Below are 20,439 nucleotides of genomic sequence, written 5' to 3' on the forward strand. Positions count from 1 at the left end.
TTCAGAGCACCTGCATCAGGATCTCCTTCTAAAGCCCTGAATGGCAATTGGGAGCCAATCCTGACATTGAGATCACATAATAAACTGTTCTCACAAAGAGCAGTTCATTTAATCTTTCCGTGCTTTTGTTTTGGTGACCCCGCTACTGCTGGGAGTAATTATAAAGAACTCCAAATGATTAGAAAGCATTTTGCATAAATCAGCTTGTTTGAATTATTGCATTTCCAGGGAAAAATAATTGCGACTTAGAACAATGCAGAAATTATTTACACACCCAGGTGTCAAAAAGCAGAGGAGAAGCAAAGGAGTAAATATATATTTATAGAATTTCCTGTGATGGCTTATAATAACTATTGAGTAATCATAGAATGTTAAATGTAATCTCATCCAACCCTCTATAGTGGAGATTTGAAAATGGAGACACAGGACTCGAAGTGAATTGTGCAGGGTCTCATAAAGAGTTAATGCCAGAGCCAACTCCTTTGTTGAAAATAGTAGTTAAATCCTTAATGGCTGTTCTCTAGAGCTCTACTTACTGCCTTTGCCTTCTTGCCCCTCTCCTGTGGCGAACTTAAACAGTACTTCCATCAGTCTTACTTCGAAAGACTTAAGAGTTTGAAGGAGCTCTAGACAATTTATAGTCTTGTCTTAGGCAAGGTGATTCTGCTTCATCTAGTTACTTATTTAGAATGTTAACTCCTTAGTGGCAGAAGTCATGTTTCTCAGTAATAACTAAACTTATTGGCAGCAATGCCATGTGCGCCGTGCCAAATGCTTTCCAAAGTCTCGTTGAATCCTTGCAGCAATTAATGAGGTGTGCAGTGCTATTATTCTCATTTTACCAGAGGAGGAAACTGAGGCACAGAGAGGTTAAATAACTTCCCCAAAGCCTTACACCTAGCAATGGAATATTATGCAGCAATTAAAACTAGTAACAATTAAGCCTACCTATGAAGGCAAAAATGTTTATGATAAATGATAAAATAATAGTTACCTTGTGAAACTGCAAGCTATTTGTATAGCTATGCTTTGAGGACTAGAAAAGAACATGGAGAAATAGTGCCAGTTATGCATATGGATACATATGCATCACAAGTGCGTATGTTGAGATTTAGACAAAGTATCAGCCTTGGGATTTACACCCAAAGCATGAGCTCTTAAGCATGAACTTGCATTACTTCAGTAGGTGTTCAGTGAAAGTTTTTGAAAATACACCTAAAGTATCCCAAGCAGATGACAATTCTCTTGACTATGACCAAAGGTATGAGGAAGAACTTCTACTTTGAGTAAATAAAATGATGGGCTTCCAGAAGCCAGGTATCCAGGTGATAATTTTTCTATTTGAATATGAGAATGATAGTTACAGAGATAACTCCAAAAATTACCTGCATCAGTGAAAATTTGGAGGACAGACATATATAAATTTTGCAATGTTGTATGTCATACCAGTGAAGGAATCTAATGATGCTATTATTTATTAAGTGAGGATCGCAATAAGAGTTATTGAGTAATCAATGTCTCTGTATTTCTTTGGGTTATGATTCCTGTCACATCAGTATGGAAAAAGATTTAGCAAGTCGCATGCTTTGCTTGTCCACAACATCCAAGCTCCAAATGTCGCAGACATAAAGATATGCCCAGAGTAATCTACTCTGTAACTCACAGTGAGGGTATTTAGTTGAATCTCCATATAAAGGAATGATTTGAAGGAATTATCTTTACCTAATCCATCCTCCTCCCCAAAGTAGTGGAAAATAGACTCAATTATTTCACCTGAAGTTAAATTTGCATGTTTGAAAGTGTATGTTTATGAACTAAATAGTGCTAAGCATGACATTAGAAATGGAAATCCTAAGTCCTCTGTAAAACATTATCTGATGAGTTGATTACGTATTTGTTCTCTACTTATTTCATCTTACCTTAAAACCATGGGATACTAAGGGTTTTTTTTTCATCATTCATCCCCTTTGGTAAAATATCATGTATATGTATGTGTGTGTATGCAGATATGGGTATATATATGTATGTACAAATATATACATGTTTAATGTATTATTACACATACAGATATACACAAAGAGAGAAAAATTTGAAGAATGAGATGAATATACGTATAAAGAGAAGTTTTAGGCCAGGTGCAGTAGCTCACGGCTGTAATCCTAGCACTTTGGGAGGCCGAGGCTGGTGGATCACCTGAGGTCAGGAGTTCGAGACCAGCCTGGCCAAAATGGTGAAACCTCGTCTCTACTAAAAAAAAATACAAAAACTAGCCGGGCATGGTGGCGCGTGCCTGTATTCCCAGCTACTCAGAAGGCTGAGGCAGGAGAATCACTTGAACTCGAGAGGTGGAGGTTGCAGTGAGCCGACATCGCGCCATCACACTCCAGCCTGGGCAACAGAGCAAAACGCTGTCTCAAAAAAAAAAAAAAACAAAAAGTTTTAGTACTTTTTTTCTCATCTCTCAATAGACTGTTGTTGAAGCCCACTGCTCTGTATAATACCCCAACACCCTTTGAAGAGTTGCTGAAAGTTCTGTGCCAGGCCATGGTGGGCTGGCCTGAGGCCTGATCCCAGAACCCTCCAGCTGAAAGGAATGTTAGAGCTCAGCCATCCAGCCCCTCCGCAGAACACATGGGGAAACTAAGAGAGTATGAGAATTTTGTCTCAAGACCTCATTTCCAAGAGGACTCAGGACCTGATGAGGTCTTTCTTATATTTAAAGTCTAAATAGCTGTGTGATAATAATGAACCTAGCTTAGGAATTGTTTTACATACTAGAGCTTTTGTTTGGTTTTAGATTTTTTTCTTTTTGGGGAGGGGGCGGGGTGGGGAGGGGAGGCAGGTAGCAAAGTACTCTCTTTTCACCACAAAGAAGTTGAAATTGAAAAGGAAATCTGTAGGCACTTAAATGAAAAGCAGGGCATTTTGCTGATGAGGTCAAATGATACTGATCAATGGGAAGCTCTGGGAGAGGTGGCTGTGTAAAGGAGAGAGTGGGTGACCCAGGGAAGTGTCCAGAGCTGAATGAGAAGTTGGAATCACATATTCCTATGTTGCAGCCTTCAACCTGATGCTAACTCATTCTTCAGACACGGAGTCCAACTTCCAAGTGCTTCAGGGATTTTTGTTAAGCCTTTTAAGGGTATCCAAATGAATTAACTATTGTGTTTCACCAACGCTCTAGTAATTCACTTTCAGTGGGCAGTTTTATTTTCCCAGATGTGCAGATTGTTCACCATGGAGCTATGAGTAATTAACTCATAAAAGAAATGTCCAGATGAATGAACAACTGCAAAGCACCTGTTGTCAACAGCTGATTTTTGTCTCCGCGCTTTGATTATGAAGAGCTTGAGAATACTGGAGGTTGTTTTCTTCTTCTAAAACCTTGTGACACCTGCTGATTTAGGTTCACATAGAATACAATGGTAAATGGAGAATAGGTGGTAGAGCTTGTCTTTATATCTAATGAAAGAAAAGTGTCAAAGTTTCAGATGAATGTCAGATACCCAAGGATAGGGCTGCATTATGACTTTCATGGGCCTTAGGCACTTTTGCCTTTGTGGGTCTGTTTCTCCATTAAAAAAAATAGAATTATATTTTATAGTTGTATTGGTATAACGATGAATGTAACCCAGGCTGGATTCATTATTATATGGTCATCATTGTTATATTTATTTATGTTCACTTTTTCCTTCTGGGTTTATTAAAATTAAAATGGGTTGCCCAAAGTGTCAGCCCTGCCCACTGAACCTAATGAATAAATTGGCCCTGCCTAAGATTATGGACAAAGAGACTTCATGGAACCATAGCTGGCCCCATCAATTTTTACTGTCACTGTAACAGAGAACACTGCTAGGCCCGTTTCTTCTATTTTTCCTGATGTTGTCTCTGAACAATGAGCAGCTCAAGAATCAGAAATCCCTTTCTCAGCAAGGTAGTTCACGCCTAGAGTCCCAGCACTTTAAGAGGCCAAGGCAGGTGGATGGATCACTTGAGCTCAAGAGTTTGAGACCAGACTGGGCAACATGGTGAGACCCTGTCTCTACAAAAAATAGAAAAAAATTAGCCATGGGGTGGTGCACGCTTGCAGTCCCAGCTACTCGGGAGGCTGAGGTGGGAGGATGGCTTGAACCCAGAAGATGGAGACTGCAGTAAGCTGAGATCATACCACGGCACTCCATCCTGGGCAACAGAGCAGGACCCATTTCAAAAAAAAGAAATCCCTTTCTCCTTATGTAACACTACTTGGCCTAGAAAAGCCAGTATTTGTGTCCACTGTGCTCTGCCAGGGCTGCTTATGTAGGGCCCTTTGTTCATAATATGACAACGAAGCAGGTGACTGAATCAAAAATTAATTCCTCCATGATGCTAAAAGACTGTGTCTGTGTTCTCCAAAATGGAGTCAGTTTGTGAAGATAATTTTTGTCAGACCAGTTTATTCATTGCTACACAAAGTTTTCTTAAGTGACATGCAGTGGGCAAACAAGGGAACAATGACACCAAAGTTATGTCAAGCTTGTACTTGTACCACCCACAAATGAAGATGGAATAATAATGTTGCCACCTATAAGCTAATGAACAAAATGCAACAATGGGCCCAAACATGCATATACCCATTGCCAATAAATTAATCTCTAATGAGACTTTTGCTAAAATTGAGGTAATGATTTACAGAAGGCCTGGCTTTTAAAGAGGCAGGACTGAATTTAGTCTTTATTTATGGTTGCCGTATTTTCTTTTCACTTGCATTGAAAACTTTACTTTCAAAATCTTACTTTGTCAACTTTGTCCAGAAATACATTTTTTTATTTTTTTATTTTTTTACCAATCCTCTTAAGTGAATACTTTTTAAATGATATTCTAAACTCTTATTTCTCTCACTGCAGTCTTCTCTCTGAACTCTTTTCATGAGCCATATCTTATTAAAATCCATTATATATTGTAAAAGAAATAGTCATTTGAAAATATTCATAGGCCACCAGTTCCTTTGAACATAACAGATTGAACCAAAGTTTAATTTGAAACATCTTTTGATAAGTCTTATAAATTGACCAAATTTTCTCAAAATCATTGAACTTTTTCTAAAGTTACTAAAAACAGACAAATATCATATACTAATACAAGAATAATGATCTTCTTTGGAGCAATGGAATTATTTTTTACATTTACGACTATGGAAATCTTGGGTAAAAAAAATCTTAATTTTTTTTCCTTGAAATCTAGTACTTCATTGTATCAGCAGTGACCTAGTATAACTCACTTAAGGGGCCTGTAACAGGCAATATCAATATTATTGTCAATTGTTTTAACTGTCAATTATATAAACTATATATCAGATAAATTCTTTTTTTTTTTTTTTTTTTGAGACAAGTTGTCACTCTGACACCCAGGCTAGAGTGCAGTGGCATGATCTTGGCTCACTGCAACCTCCACCTCCCAGGCTCAGGCGATTCTCCCACCTCAGCCTCCCAAGTAGCTGGGACTACAGATGCACACCACCACACCTGGCTTCTATTTTTTGTAGAGATGGAGTTTTGCCATGTTGCCCAGGCTGGTCTCCAACTCCTGGGCTCAAGTGATCCTCCCACCTTGGCCTCCCAAATTGCTGGGATTATAGGCGTGAGCCACTGTGCCTGGCCAAATTCATTTCTTTAATTGCCAATGTTACCAAATATTCTCTCCTATGGAGCTTATGGTCTATATTCAGAGAATTTTCTAATTTTAAATACATTTATTACATTTTTATATTTAAAGAAAGTTTAATTGGAATGTTTGACTTCTCCTTATTCTCTCTCTTCTCTCTCTCTTCTCATTCCATTTCCATATTGGAGTCTAGGTTTGTACATTTTATTTTGTTAAAGATATATACTGCAAAATAATCTCAATGATTCTCTTAGTAGTTGGATATCTTTGCTAGAAAACCTTTAACTTCAGCACTGAAGCAAATCATTATGTATTTTCCTAATGAGAAAAATAAAGTACTTCAGATAACATAATCCCGTTTATTTGACGCAGAGGATTCGTGTATTGATCCAGAAGAATGGGTATTCAAGTTTAAGATGTGAAGTGCTGGGTAGAAGGAAGGTTTCAGAGATGACAGGTTAATCAGAGTTAGGGAAATAGACCCAATTCCCTCCTTCTTGTGGTAGTCCCCTATGTATAGCCTGTCGGAGTCCATGGTTTCCTTTGAATTGACTTCATTCTTCTGAAAACGGCGCTGCAACACCCTAAGCAGCTCCATTGCTGAGAGAGTTTTACTTCCTGTATTTCTGGGAGCGACAATGGAATCATGGCTGATCTGGGTGTTTTCTAAGCACCCTGGAAATCTACATGAAATGCGACACAAGATTCCTTGTTGTGGTGTCACCAGAGGTAATATTAATAGTATTAAAAGAACAAGCTGAGGACTTTATGCATGATCTTGCCCATGACTTCATGAATTGCCACTGGGATTAACGTAAAATCTATAATCCTCGCCTAAATAGCCCATCTTTGTCTATTATCCATCACTATATATATAAGATACAACTTAAGGTTTTTCTTATGTAGGATAAGTTCAAATATTTAGTCCACTGATAACGGTATTTCACCACTTATTCAGGAGAATCACATAAACAGGCAAATTCTCACTATGCCTCTTTAGTAATCCACATGGAATCTGTGGATGATTCCTTCAGAGCCAGCATAACTCATTTGATTTGGAAAAGGGTGCTCAATAGTGAGTCAGATTCTACTGTGGATCAAGCAGGACATGTTTAGAAGCTGCCTTAACTATTTCAGATCAAGCAGACCTGACTATGCACAATAAAACTTGGCAATAATCAATTGCTCCATTGGTAAAATGGAGATCTTAGGGACGGTGAATGGATGGTGAATGCACTTTCCATAAATATGTATTTTTTACTCCAAACATATATATTCCTTGGAGCTTGGACTCTGGAGTTAAGGATTTACATCTCCGCTCCTCCCCTTACCAGCTCCGTGCCCTTGGGCAAGTTACCTAACCTCTCTGTGCTCACTGTCCCTGGGATGATAGTTATAGTGATGCTTCTTCATGGTTTCTATAGTCAGATAAACAGGAGAATGCATGTGACATGATTGGCATAATGCCAGCCCAAAGTAAAGTTCAGATTATTTTTTTTTACTCTTTTTTTTATTATCTGAAACTAAATACTGTGTTTTGCAAAAACAAAATTAAAAGGCAAAAACAAACAAACAAAAACCAGCTCCCCACCTGCTACATACCAAACAGTATGTTAGGCACTGCAATGGCAGCATCGCACTGTGTCTTTTCAACAGCAGTCCAGGGTAAATACCTTAACCTCCACTTTACAAATGAGAAAACAAAACCTTTGTGATTTCAAGGTCATGGAAACAGTGGAACTGACCCCACTCTGTCCAGCTCCAAAGGCCATGCTCTTTTCAGGACATGCCTTCACTAGATGATCTCTTCAGCCCCCTCCCGACTCTGATTTTGAGTCCTCTGGAATTGTCTCGGATGTTCAAGGCTTACCTCACTCTCATAAGCTCAGCCTGTTTTTTGTTTATCGTAGCGTGGCCTTTCTTTACATTCCAACTGCAGACCTGGTTGTCATTATCCCTGTGACATAGCATTTGATGTCCACTGGGTTCTAGTTATGTCTATATAAGTACAAACAGTCCCATTTCTTTTTTCCCGATCCATTCTCCCTTATCTTAATAAAAAGTTGTGAACAAACCAAAGAGCCATAAAGTTATCTTTACCAATAGGATAGATGAATTTGTTTTCATGTTCAAAATATGAGTTGTCCTCGGAGGGGTGCCCTTTCCCTCCTCCCCTACTAGTCTGTCTTCATGATCAGATAATGCATGAGGCTGAGCCTCTTTAGAATACCCACATTTTGGTTTTTTAAAGTTTCTCACTTTTGTTAAAATAATTACTAGTTGTTGATATGGAGACAAATGTGTTTTGTATAAAATGTTACACTTAATTACAGAGTCCAAATTCAAAATAGTCCAAGATTGTTAAAAGTTGCTTATTCTTAAAAATGAATGGACTAAAAGCTGATCTTAAGCATTCTACTCTCAGAAACATTTTCCCAAACATAACATTACTATGAATCAATATCAGGTAAAATCTATAATTAATCTGTTATTTCCTTAGTCTTGTTCTTGTTTGATAAATGTAGTTGGGAGCCCTTGCAAAGGTAGCAACTACAATAGAAGAAACAGGCCATTCAGGCAAGATTCTGTCACTCTAAAAAATATATAAGAGCTAAATCAAGTTTTTAAAAATAACATCAAAGGCCAGGCGCGGTGGCTCATGCCTGTAATCCCAGCACTTTGGGAGGCCGAAGAGGCAGATCACAAGATCAGAAGTTCGAGACCAGTCTGGCCAACATAGTGAAACCCTGTCTCTATTTAAAATACAAAAAATTAGCTGGGTGTGATGGTGCATGCCTGTAATCCCAGGTACTCGGGAGGCTGAGGCAGGAGAATCGCGTGAACCTGAGAGGCGGAGGTTGCAGTGAGCCGAGATCACGCCATTGCACTCCAGCCCAGGTAACTCTGCAGGACTCCGTCTCAAAACAGCAACAACAAACATCAAAACACCAGAAGTGAATGGAACAAGATCCTGATGCTGACCTGATTATCAGAACATCTTTTATAGACAACATTGATCACTCTGAGGAAACACATAGCAAAAGCCTCCTTGTAGAAAATGTGCCAATCCAGAAGCCAGGAATCTTCTAGGAAAATCTCAAGTTTTGGTAATTATCATTAAAATATTAAGCAAAATGCCTGAAGATATATTAATATTCCTTTGCTGCTACATGGAAATAAAATAAATGAAAATATAGATTTTGGGCTTTAATTCTTAAGTTAGAAAAGCATGATTGAACAATGTCGATTTGTGGTAGCAGTAAAAAGACATTTACTTGGTTTGCTAATCATATCTACTTTATAAAATATTATCATGTTACCTATGCTGAGCATTTTGAGCTAGATAGTGTGCAATACCCGTCAGTAGTTAGATAGATCAATCAGTCGACTGATAAATAGATAGATCTGTGATTTGGTTTCACTGCCAATATCTTCTTTCTTTAGTGAATACTGTTGGTTTTTAGTGTCTTTCGTTTTAGTGTTTTAGTTTTTAACCACCTACGTTTCACTATTTTCATTGTGAGAAAAATATGAAAAGGAATGATTTGAAGGTTACTTTCACCCTTTCCACTTTTCTCCCCAAATACTTGGCGAATTGAGCCCAACGTTTCATCTCAAAGTAAATTTGCATGTTTGAAGCCTTAGGCCTCTGAGCCAAAGCCTGTGAAGGTAAAGCCAGAGATGCACGCCCTAAAGCAGAGACTCTGGCAGATACAGCCAGCGAAGCTGGAGGGAGTTCCTTGAGTGTCACTCCTGACGAAATAAAAGTTCATTGTGTATTTATTCTCTGCCCCTTTCATCTTATCTCAAATCCACAGAGCGCTAAGTTTTAGTCAAGGAAGAATGAAATAAAAGTAATAGAAGGAGAAGACTCGATCAGAATCTTCAGTGTTCAGAGGAGGATGGAATATTCTTTTTCAAACTTGGCAGAAATTCTCATCAGTGCTTCTACTGATACTAGTTTTAGCAATTCTGGGGCTTGTTCAAAGTGATGGCCAAGATGTATCCACACCTCCCACGGTTCATGTGTAAAACCTTCAAAGTTGCAAACATTGGAATATTCAGTGTTTTGCATCAGTGCCTTAAATCTTCGTGGATTTCGGCACTGAAAAGTGAAAACTGGTCCATGTGTACGTACGCATCTTTCCGGGCACCTGTAGTTGGAATAAGGCAGACACAGAGATGACAGATCTAATGGATCATCCTTCTTTTGCTGTCTCCTCAGAGTAAAGGAAGTGCGTATGTTTTCTCACAGCCAATCAACTCTTCAAGTCTATTCTACCCCACAGTCCCTTCCATGGCCGGTAAACACTACAGGTGGTAATATCAGACATCTGTTTTATTCTTTCTGCTCTTTATGTTGTGAAAGGACTCCTAAATCATAAAATCATAAAATTTAAGAAGTATAACTTAAAAATCCATCAGATTAATCCCATTATTGTGGAAATAAGGAAGCTTCAGAGTCCCACAGTTAATGGCACAGATCACACGTCCTAACTCTCGTCTGGTGGCACTCTGTAGTCAGTGTCCCATCACAGCCTGCAAGAAAACCCTGCTGCAGGCCAGGTGATGTCATTGCTGCAGCCCTAAGGGCCATTTGACATGGGAGTAAACAAACTGAGAATTCAAAGAAAGATGAAGCTAAACAGGGAAATACTGTTAGAAATATTAGAATAGGCAAAGTGATTTTCACTCTTTAAAGCTTGTGTTCCAGGACAATGAATTGTTGGCCTATCACCCTCTCAAAAATGCAAGAGATGATAATGCTTTGTATTATCCCCAGAAAGATGACTATGGTCAGTATATTATTAGGTTAAAAAAAATAGGTTACAGGCCAGGTGCAGTGGGTCATGCCTATAATCCCAGCACTTTGGGAGGCCAAGGCAGGCGGATCACTTGAGGTCAGGAGTTCAAGAGCAGCTTGGCCAACATGGTGAAACCCCGTCTCCACAAAAAATACAAAAATTAGCTGGGTGTGGTGGCAGGCGCCTGTTATCCCAGCTACTTGGGAGGCTGAGGCAGGAGAATCACTTGAACCCAGGAGGTGGAGGTTGCAGTGAGCCGAGATCACGCCACTGCACTCCCGCCTGGGTGACAGAGTGAGACTTTGTCTCAAAAAAAAAAAAAAAAGTTATAGGCTGAGTGCAGTGGTCACGCCTGGGAGGCCGAGGTGGGAGGATCACTTGAGATCAGGAGTTTGAGACCAGCCTGGACAACATAGCGAGACCTTGTCTTGAACAAAAAAAAATGTTTTAAATTAGCTGGGTATGATGGCACGTGCCTGTAGCCCTAGTTACTCAGGAGGCTGAGGTGGGAGGATCACTTGAGCCTGGGAGGTCAAAACTGCAGTGAGCCATGATTGCACCACTGCACTTCAGCCTGGGCAACAGAGTGAGACCCTGTCTCAAAAAAAAAGTTACAAAATTGTATGGAAACAATTATCTAAGCTATTTTAAGTGTGTGTTTAAATACACATCCAAAAGCCTGGAGGACTATATTTTAGGCAGCTAACAATTTATCTCTGGGAGTAAAATCACAGGGACATTCAATTCTGGTTTATTGTTTAAAGAACAATATTTGGTTTTTAATATTTTACAGACATCGTTATTCATTTAAAAGTCAATAAAGATATTTCCGAGAGAGGAATAGACTACCTGGCTGAAGACAGTGAACCTAGCAATGCTAGTGTTAGATATCAGTGATGACGGCAGGATACAGTTACAGTACTAAACCCTTTAAACAAGTGGTCTACTGGCTATTCAAAACTAGTTAGCATTTATTGGCAGTTACCGAGTGACCACGTTACCGAAACAGCCTGGCACAACAGTAAGTTCAGTAAATGGTAGATATTACCATTCATTCATTCGTTCATGCATTCATTTTGTTAACAGCTTATTGTGTGTGAAAGATTTGGTCCCAGTGGCCAAGGAGCACACTCTGAAAGGAGAAAGAAGACAGAAATTGTTGTAACATGGTGTGCCAACCCAGCTACCGGAGGATTATACACAGAGCCAGGGGTGTTCTTAGCTGATCTGGTGAAAGAAAAGTTGGTGATCTGGATTTAGGGCTAAGCCCACAATCTGTCACAAATTTTGCATAGAATATTAATTCTGGAACGAATGAGTCCAGTTCCTCTTTGAAAACACTTCTACAGAAGTTCCTGTGTAGATGAGCGTTAAAATAAGTGACTCAGGGCCTCCAGTAGTTTATGAGCTAAGAGGATCACAGGATAGGATAGGGACCGGGTTCCTCAGATGTTGCTAGATCAAATGCTTTACTCTTCTCACCCTAAGGGCTCCTGAATTTAGCTTTTTATTACACAGAACCCAGTAAACTAATTAATGGAAATCTAAAAATTATCCTTCCTCTTCCTTAGAAAAGAAATATACTGCATGATGATTTGTGCTTTTCGATTTAATGTCACACAATCGTTTTTACACTGTATGCGCTTTCCCTCCCCACAGCCCCAGTCCCAGCCCCAGTCTCGCAGTTCCATTCCTTCAGGGCAGCTTCCATTCTACCGTGAGTTTGTATTGCTTTCCCCTAAAACGCTGCCCTGGAGTCGCGTTTATTGGACACTCTTTAGTCTGTAAAGGAAAAAACACAAACACCGGAGGAGAATCATCCTAACATGCCGACAACATATCTATGGGCCTAAAAAACTTAAATTCTTTCCCGTTATTAGCACTTCTCGATCGTTCCAGGAAAGCCCGATTTGTAGCTTGGCTGCCCCAGGAAGGGGCCTGCGACCAGAAAGATGCAAAGGGCGGGACAAGGTTACGAGTGGGTGCGGGGAAGCCTCCCTAACCTGGGGGCCGCGTCCCAGAGCTGCGAGCCACGCCTCCTCTCTCCCGCCCGCCGCGCCGCCGGACTCTTATTTTGAAGGGCGGCGGGTGAAGGCTCGGAGCCTCCTGAGTCACCCGGCGGGCGAGGTATAAAGCCCGATACCTGCCCCGCGCCCGGTCCGCGGAGCCCGCTGCAGCTCCCGCTCGCTCCGGACGCGGAATCGGGCAGCAGCGGGAGGCGGCCCGGAGAGCCGAGGTAGGCGCGGGGAGTCGGCCCTGAGGCTGGTGGAAGAAATGTGTGAATTAAAGGGAGTGCAGCGTGCAGGGTGGGCCGCGAGTCGGGAGTGCAGGGCTCGGGACAGGGTGGGGGCGGGGAGGACAAGAGACTCGTCAGCGCACTTTCCACCCGGCCGCTTCCTTCCCGAGCCTTCTCCCTCCCCCGGCCCGCGGGAGCACAGATCCCTGAAAGCGGAGCTCCAGATAGGAATGTCTGCATCATCTTGGCAGGGCCCAGACGGGAGAAGATGCTCTGCTGCCACGGACGATCCCTCCCGCTCTCCTAACTCTTCTCTGAACACCTCGCACCCCCACGGCCCCCCGCCCCTCTCAATCTTGGCCACGCTCCCTGAGGGGTCAGACCTGGGGTGGGAGGGCAGAGAAAGCGGGGCTGGCAGAGACAGGGGTGAGGGCCCGGAGAGGCGATGACATCATTCCCTGGCAGCTGGCGGGGAGGGAGTGGGGACGGAGGGGTCCCCCCGACCTGAGCCGAGCCCTCCCTTCCCAAGCCCATCCTCCTTTCTTTGGGATGGTTCACCCCACCTGGGCGCCATTCAAAGAAAGTTTGCGCGTAACTCGGGGGGTCCTTTCCCCGGCCGGGTGCTGTGCCCGGCCCGCAGTCGGTGTTTCTTCTGGGCCTGGGGGTGGCGTGGAGCCGGCGGCTCAGTCCCCGCCGTCCCAGGCCTTGGCCGCCGCTTTGTTCACGCCGGGCGCGGGCCGAACCCGAACCTCAGCTGCAGCACTGGCAGCGCGCACCGGCCACGCGTGGGTTCCCGGCCACGGCCGGGCCAACAAGGGAGGGTCCCGTGAGCAGCCAGGCTGGCCCTCCCCGGGCCTGGGTGAGCTCCCAAAGCTGGAGCGCAGGGCTCTAGGCCGGCCCCGCCCCGGGGCTGGGGGCTTCCCGCCCTTTTGTCTCATTTTAACTTTTGGGGGCAGCTCTGTCCCGAATGGTGAGTGGTCCAGACTCCAGAAAGGGGTTTGGTCGCTTGAGCCCGGATTGAGGCTTGGGACCTTTGCTCTCTTGCTGGGGACGGAAGGGGGCGCGCTGGGCAGGAGAGGGGGCGTCTCGGTCGGGTCTCCCTGGGCTCGGGCATCTTCCCACCCTACGGAGCCGGGTCTTGCGCTGCGTGCCCCGAACAGGCCCGGGCACACCGAGTCCCGTTACTGGTCTTCAGGCAAAATTCCAGGACGGGTGTGCATTCATCAACCTGGGAGTCTCTAGGAGCCAGAGATGACTGGCTCTACATTTTAATGCGTAATCACAGAGAAACTAGCACGAGAAAAAGACAGAGGGACCGACCCAAGTTTCAGAGACATGGAATAATATGATCCTGGTTCATAAGCCTTGAAAAGCTCCCCTCCGCCAGGTTAAGGAATGGTGTCACCGGCCTTGGCTGTGAGGATAATTTCTTGATTTGTGTTATGCAGGCTCCTGTCAGGACTGTCTCCTTAACTCCCACTACCTAAGGAAAAGATAGCCAGAGAATTGTCCAGGGATTTGGGTTTGGGTTGCTTCTAGAAAGACAGCATCTTTCTTGCTATTTTTTTTTTACATCCCCCCAAAACAATTTTTTTTCCCCCTTCAGACTTGGCAGACTTTGATTTAGATAAGAGGTTTGAGTTAATTTGATTTTCCCCATGTCTGTTTAGATCAGTGGATATAGGAGATAGTTTGAAGCTAATGTACCCCTATGCCTTTGTGTGAGTGTAAGATTTATAACTTGAGGGAGGCAGTTAATAAATAGCACATCCTTGAACCATAAACATACGAGATAGACAAGAGCTAGATAATAAACAGTTTTTCCCCCAATCCCTAAGCTTTACTTATTTTTTTACTGATTCTTGTACTTTGTCGTTAGAAAAAGGAGTGGGGTTGGTTTCCCAGTGACCGCATTCATTAAGAAACTGGGCATGTACAGCAAGTAGCAAAATATGCCAACATCCACACCATCTCTGGCTATGTGAAAACTTGGTGCCCTGTGTGAGGAGCATGGGGGATGGTTGGAAATAATGCAGCTTTATTTTTATTGTGATTGTTGGAATTCATGAATCATAAAATTCTGATAGCTGGGATGGTGTGGTAGCTCACCTGCTTTAAATAATGTAATAACGACAGGCCCAGTCTGTCCCAGGTGAGGACCACTGACTTAGTAAACAATAAACAGGTGTCCTACTCATAGTAGCCTTAGTGTTGCTTTAGTAGATCCTTATGAGCTCTAGATAGTTTTTAGTTGACTTTTAATATTTTTAAAGGTAACAATAGGCCGGGCATAGAGGCTCACACCTGTAATCCCAGCACTTTGGGAGGCTGAGGCGGGCAGATCACGAGGTCAGGAGTTTGAGACCAGCCTGACCAACATGGTGAAATCCCGTCTCTACTAAAAATACAAAAATTAGCCAGGTGTGGTGGTGTGTGCCTATAACCCCAGCTACTCAGGAGGCTGAGGCAGGAGAATCACTTGAACCCAGCAGGTGGAGGTTGCAGTGAGCCAAGATTACACCACTGCACTCCAGCCTGGGTGTCAGAGCGAGACTCCATCTAAAAATAAAAAAAAAATTAAATGTCACCACCTTGCATTGTACTTGATCTTCAGAATTTTACTCTATTGTCTTAAGCCTGTAAAACTTTGCTCATGAACTATATTATTTGGACTACCTTTGAGGGTAGTTGCATTTTTGCATTTTTCCAAAATATTATTTTCCCTAGGTTACAGTAAACCTTTGACTCTGTTATATTTGAAGCAACTAATTATTCCTGAAACATATAAAGCATTTCCTGGCAATGTTGATGGAGTTCATACTGCTCAAGGTGCTAAAGTCATTATTTCAAGGGGAAATTATTAGCGTGTTCCAACAGTTCTTAATTGTCCAAACAATTGTTGATTTCCCCCCTTTCCAGATTTCTTTCACAATCATTGGGAACTATAAAAAGGTGTATTCGACATTTTCTTTTGTGTATATTTTCCACTTCAACAATTTTGTATCAAAACGTATGGCACTTTTTCAGCACTTATTTCAAGAGATCCAGATAAACTCTGAGTAATCACAATTCACTATACTTCAAAAATTGCCTCCCATTCAGTATTTTACAAATAATCTTCTTCAAGTAAATGGGGAAAATAGACACTAACCATATACTTTTTAAAAATAATACATTAAAAGAGCACTAAAGTGTTCTTTGAAAGTGCTCCTGGTACTATATACATATTGGCTCATTCTAGCAATGTTCTTTTGAGACACCATACAAGAAATGGAACTCAACCAGATTTGAGAAAAAGCTGCAGAGAAGGTGAGAATTTGTTCCAGGGCCATACAGAGAGGAAATTGAGACACTCATTTCTTCTTAGTTCGGTCTCCCAGGTGTTTAGCCCTAGATCTCTTTGAGATTGCACGAATTTAAGGGATTTTTTTTAAAAAACAGGGAAGCTCTGTTATCAAATTTTAAGAGAGGATAAAGAATTAGAGATGGTAGATGAGAAATGTTTCATCCAAAGAGTTTTTTGTTTGTTTTGTTGTTTTTTTGAGACATAGTCTTGCTCTGTCACCCAGGCTGGAGTGCAGTGGCATGATCTGGGCTCACTGCAGCCTCTGCCTCCCAGGTTCAAGCGATTCTCGTGCCTCAGCCTCCTGAGTAGCTTGGATTATAGGCATGAGCCACTGTGCCTGGCTCAAAGAGTTTTAATGAATAGAAAACAGTACATGGAGATAAAATGAAATAAGGAGAGCCTGAGGTGTCAGGGAAGGAGAAAGAGCATTTTGAAACTGGTGGCAGGTACAATTCTCTGCCTAACTCCGTGGACTACTTAGGGCACAGATTTCTTCCTGCTCAGTCAGTGTTAGCTGCCTTCCTGGTTATGTGCTTTAGGGTTGACCGTAATTGGTAACATAAGCCATTCCAGTTAGGTGAGCCTCTCTTCCTTGTGTATTTTGGATAATGACTACGAGGAAACAAGATGGAAATGTGGGATGGTTAGCTAATGTCAGTGCCGAGTCTCCCTGCTCAATGCGCGTTAGCCCAACTGCCAAAGCTCTGCCACTATGGTAAGCGAAGATGGTGATTTTCAGTTTGGCAGAGACTGTTGGAAGGCGTAATGGCTTATTTGATGGAAAAGATTTCCTGCTGCGGGAGAAGCTGCCATTTGCAGACAAGGTGTGTCAGCCAGAAGAAATGAGCAATAACCGTTTTCTGGTTTCTACTGGCAAAAGCTTTGTATTTTTTTCATATAGAAGTGTTAAAAATAGATTCATAAGAAAATGCATGAAACCAAGTAAAAAGTACAGACACTGAAATTTCACCAATGAAGGGGAGAGAAGAGAGCTAACCTTTGTTGAATAGTTATTGCTAACCAGGTGCTTCAGTTCTCACAAAATTGTGTGAGGTAGGCCCGCCACATTAGAGAATGGGGATCAGGCAAACAGAAATGAAGTACTGCTGGAGCACCACGCAGGAGACTCTTAAGCTTGGTGTTGACGTCTATGACATTCGGATGCCTTTGTGAGGCTGTCAAACCTACTGCGAAGTAGGCGGCCCTCAGCTTTCAGATGGGTTGTGTTCTGATTGTGGGTTTGTAAAACTCATTGCTGGGAACCCTGAACACACTTTTTCACTGAAACTATGTCATATTTAGTGGTTTCCCAGGCCAGCCCAGAAATCATAGCTGAAGTATTCTGTCTTATTAATAGTACCATAGAACCAAACCACTATATATAACATGGTTTTTGTGGGAAAATGCACTCAGAGCTCCAACTTGAGTTTTTTAAGGTTTTTAATTCCAGTTACAATGGCAAAAGGGACTCCACCTTCTCTCTTTTTCCATTTAAGCCCTGGAGGGAAAATAAAGGTACACAGAGATACATTTCCTTTCACGTTTCCTCATGCTAACAGAGACCCCACCCTGGACTGCAGAGCGATGGGGAGGGGGGATCCTGGCAGTAGCTGGCTTTGTGACAACAGAGGAAAGAGAAGAGGGGGAAGAGAGCACAGGTAGCGGAAGAAGTGAGGTCTAGATGTCATCACGTATGGGACCAATTTTAGATGGCTTATCAATATGAGCTGCAGGCTGACTGACATCATTTCCTTACTAAACATCATTTTTACTGAGAACTTAGTAACCTAGACCTAGACATTAATGTTACTTAGTTGTATGTTCAGTATTTTTTAAGTGAAGGTTAGTTTTTAAATAGTCTTCAGTAGTAGAAGGAAAGCACATATGTAGACATCTTATTTTTCTTTTTCATGCCAGTCTACTGAATGTCCAAACCAGCACCTATCGGTAGCTGAATAGACTCAAGGTAAACCTGGATGCTAATGGATATGATTCAGATTAATCATAGAATATATACCGTTCGTTGAGTACTTCAAACCAGAAAATGTGCTAAAATGTTGAACACATTTTATGTCATTTAATCCTCACCACAATCCCATGTAGTGAGTACTATCAGCACTCCCATCTTAAAAATGATGAAAGTGAGATTTTAAGAGGGTAAGTAATTTGTCAAGATCACACAGATCAGAAATGGCAAGTCTGGGACCTCATTAATTCAACAAATATTTTTGGAGCAAGTCCTGTGGCCCAGGCTCTGTGTTAGACTCTGGGAGTAAAGCACTGAATGAAATGGACAAATATGCCAAAATCCTTGCCCTCGTGGAGCTTATATGCCAGTGGAAAGAGATGAACAGTAAGCAAAACAAACTAAACAGCTAGTGCCTCAGATAGAGTTATGTGCTATGTGGTAAAATAGATCTAGGGAGCATGAGGAATGCCAGGTTGGGGTTGCAGTTCAGGCAAGTAGAGAATACAGGCTGAAGGACAGCTGTGAGATAACAAAATCAGTCCAGGAGTACATACGCTATTGTTTCTCGCAGCAACCCATTTTATGTCGTAACACCAAATGTTGAGTACGTGTCACCCTCATCAGTCACTGCTTCTACTGCAGCAAGTAACTGGGGAGGTATCCAAGAATGACTGGTGAAGGGCTTGGCCTTTTCTATCCCAAGGTCAGGAAAGATGAGGACAGTTGCTGGAGGGATGTCCTAGAGCGGCTGGGGTTTTGTGCACAAGCAGAGGGCTTGACCTCAGCCAAGAGCACAGAGCTGATTCTCCTGTGGCCCCGGAAAACAGGCAGAATCTGGGGGCACAGATGAGGGCTGGGTGGAAGGAGCAATGGAAGCTCGTGGAAGTTCTGTGTTGCTTCTGTTTTCTTAGTGGAACGGGGAGTGTGGTCATCAGTGGGGAGCAAGGGTCGGGGAGGGAGTGCGGGGCCGGGGGTGCAGTTTGAGGAGAGAGATGTGAAACAGTCACCTGGCAGAAAGGGAGCCTGAATTTAGCTGGTGAAATGTACACTCAGGATCTGCCCATGGTCAAATTCTGACTCTTAACGTCCTTCCACAGTATATTGGAGATCAGAATTCTCTAGTTCACTTCTTGAGGAGAGAGATTATCTTCTAACTCCTTTTTTTTTTTTTTTTTGCTGTGTCATTTACTTGGAGCAGAGTCCTGCACTTACTATGTGTATGGTTAATGCTTGTTGAGTGACTGCTATAGGAAACCTACACACTTGTCCAGAAATTTCATTTAAGCTTTTCGTCCTAATTGTCACATTGTTCTCTCCCTTTTCTGAAATGCTGTGATGTTCCTAGTTCCCAAAACAGCACTTGTATAGCAATTACTGTTAATTATTTCATTGAGTTAATCTCATTCCCATAACGGATTAAGTTTTAGACTAAGAAATAATTTTTTTTGTTTGAGACATGGACTCACTACCTTCACCCAGGCTGGAGTGCAGTGGCATGATCATGGCTGGATGCAGCCCTGACATCCTGGGCTCAAGTGATCCTCCCACCTCAGTCTCCCAAATAGCTGGGACTACAGGCATGCGCCACCATGCCCAGCTAATTTTTTGTATTTTTAATAGAGATGAGGTCTTGCCATGTTGCTCAGGCTGGTCTTGAACTCTTGAGCTCAAGTGATCTGCCCTCTCAGCCTCCCAAAGTGGTGGCATTACAGGCGTGAGCCACCGCAACTGGCTAAAAATTCTTAATTGTATACTCTTTTGTAGTATTCTCTTGGGACCACCTAAGTCAAGCCTCATTCCCACCAGATGGTGCCCCTGTTGGGGGCAGTGAAGAAGCCTTCTATGTCTGTTTCATGACTCCTTCTTGGCTGGCACACTGTTGTGGGCGCTCTGTAGGTAGTCAGTGGGAAACGGGAAAACCACTTGCGGTTAGAATAATACGAGAACTAGATATTGGTGATCTCAGCTGAGTGAATGGCAAAGGAACTGATGAAGCAGGTGGATTCCAAGGCTAGTTAGGAGAAGGAATTGACTACAAGTGGTGTTGGTGGGATGGGAGGGGTGAGGGAGGGGGGATGGGAGGGGTAAGGGACGGGGGTGCATCAGAGGTTACTCCCAGGGCTCTGCCAGACCCTGGGTAGATGGAGCCGCCGTTTTACAGAGGTAAGGACAAGAGTTTAGTTTTGAACATTCCAAGTGGAGATGTCCAGGACACAATTATATACCTAGGCTGCCATTCTGGGAGGAGATCTGAGTGGGAGACCATAATTTGGGAATTATCACCACAGATGGTAATTAAAGCCTTGGGAGAGGATGAGTTTGCCCCCAAAGAGAGCATAAAGTAAGAAAATTGGGCTCTCCATGTTTCAAGGTTGACTAAAGGTCCTGTCATTTGACTAGGCTCTGCTATAGTCTGCAAAATCTGCCCAGGGACAGAATA

General features: G+C 42.6%; 1 protein-coding gene across 3 annotated transcripts in view; it reads left to right on the top strand.

The window, feature by feature from the left end:
- The window catches only part of PALLD (palladin, cytoskeletal associated protein), a 423,408-nt gene that overhangs the window by 314,621 nt on the left and 88,348 nt on the right, over positions 1-20,439 (top strand). The window contains exon 1 of one of the 3 annotated variants that reach the window (XM_034959389.3): positions 12,524-12,684. The exons of 1 other annotated variant lie outside the window; for it this stretch is intronic. The gene's annotated coding sequence lies outside the window, so the exon portion shown is untranslated. Of the gene's footprint in view, positions 1-12,523; positions 12,685-20,439 lie in introns of those variants that run through there. One more of the 3 variants, XM_034959390.3, reaches the window with a different exon arrangement.

This window comes from Pan paniscus, chromosome 3, assembly GCF_029289425.2.
Source record: "Pan paniscus chromosome 3, NHGRI_mPanPan1-v2.0_pri, whole genome shotgun sequence".
Classification (NCBI taxonomy): Eukaryota; Metazoa; Chordata; class Mammalia; order Primates; family Hominidae; genus Pan; species Pan paniscus.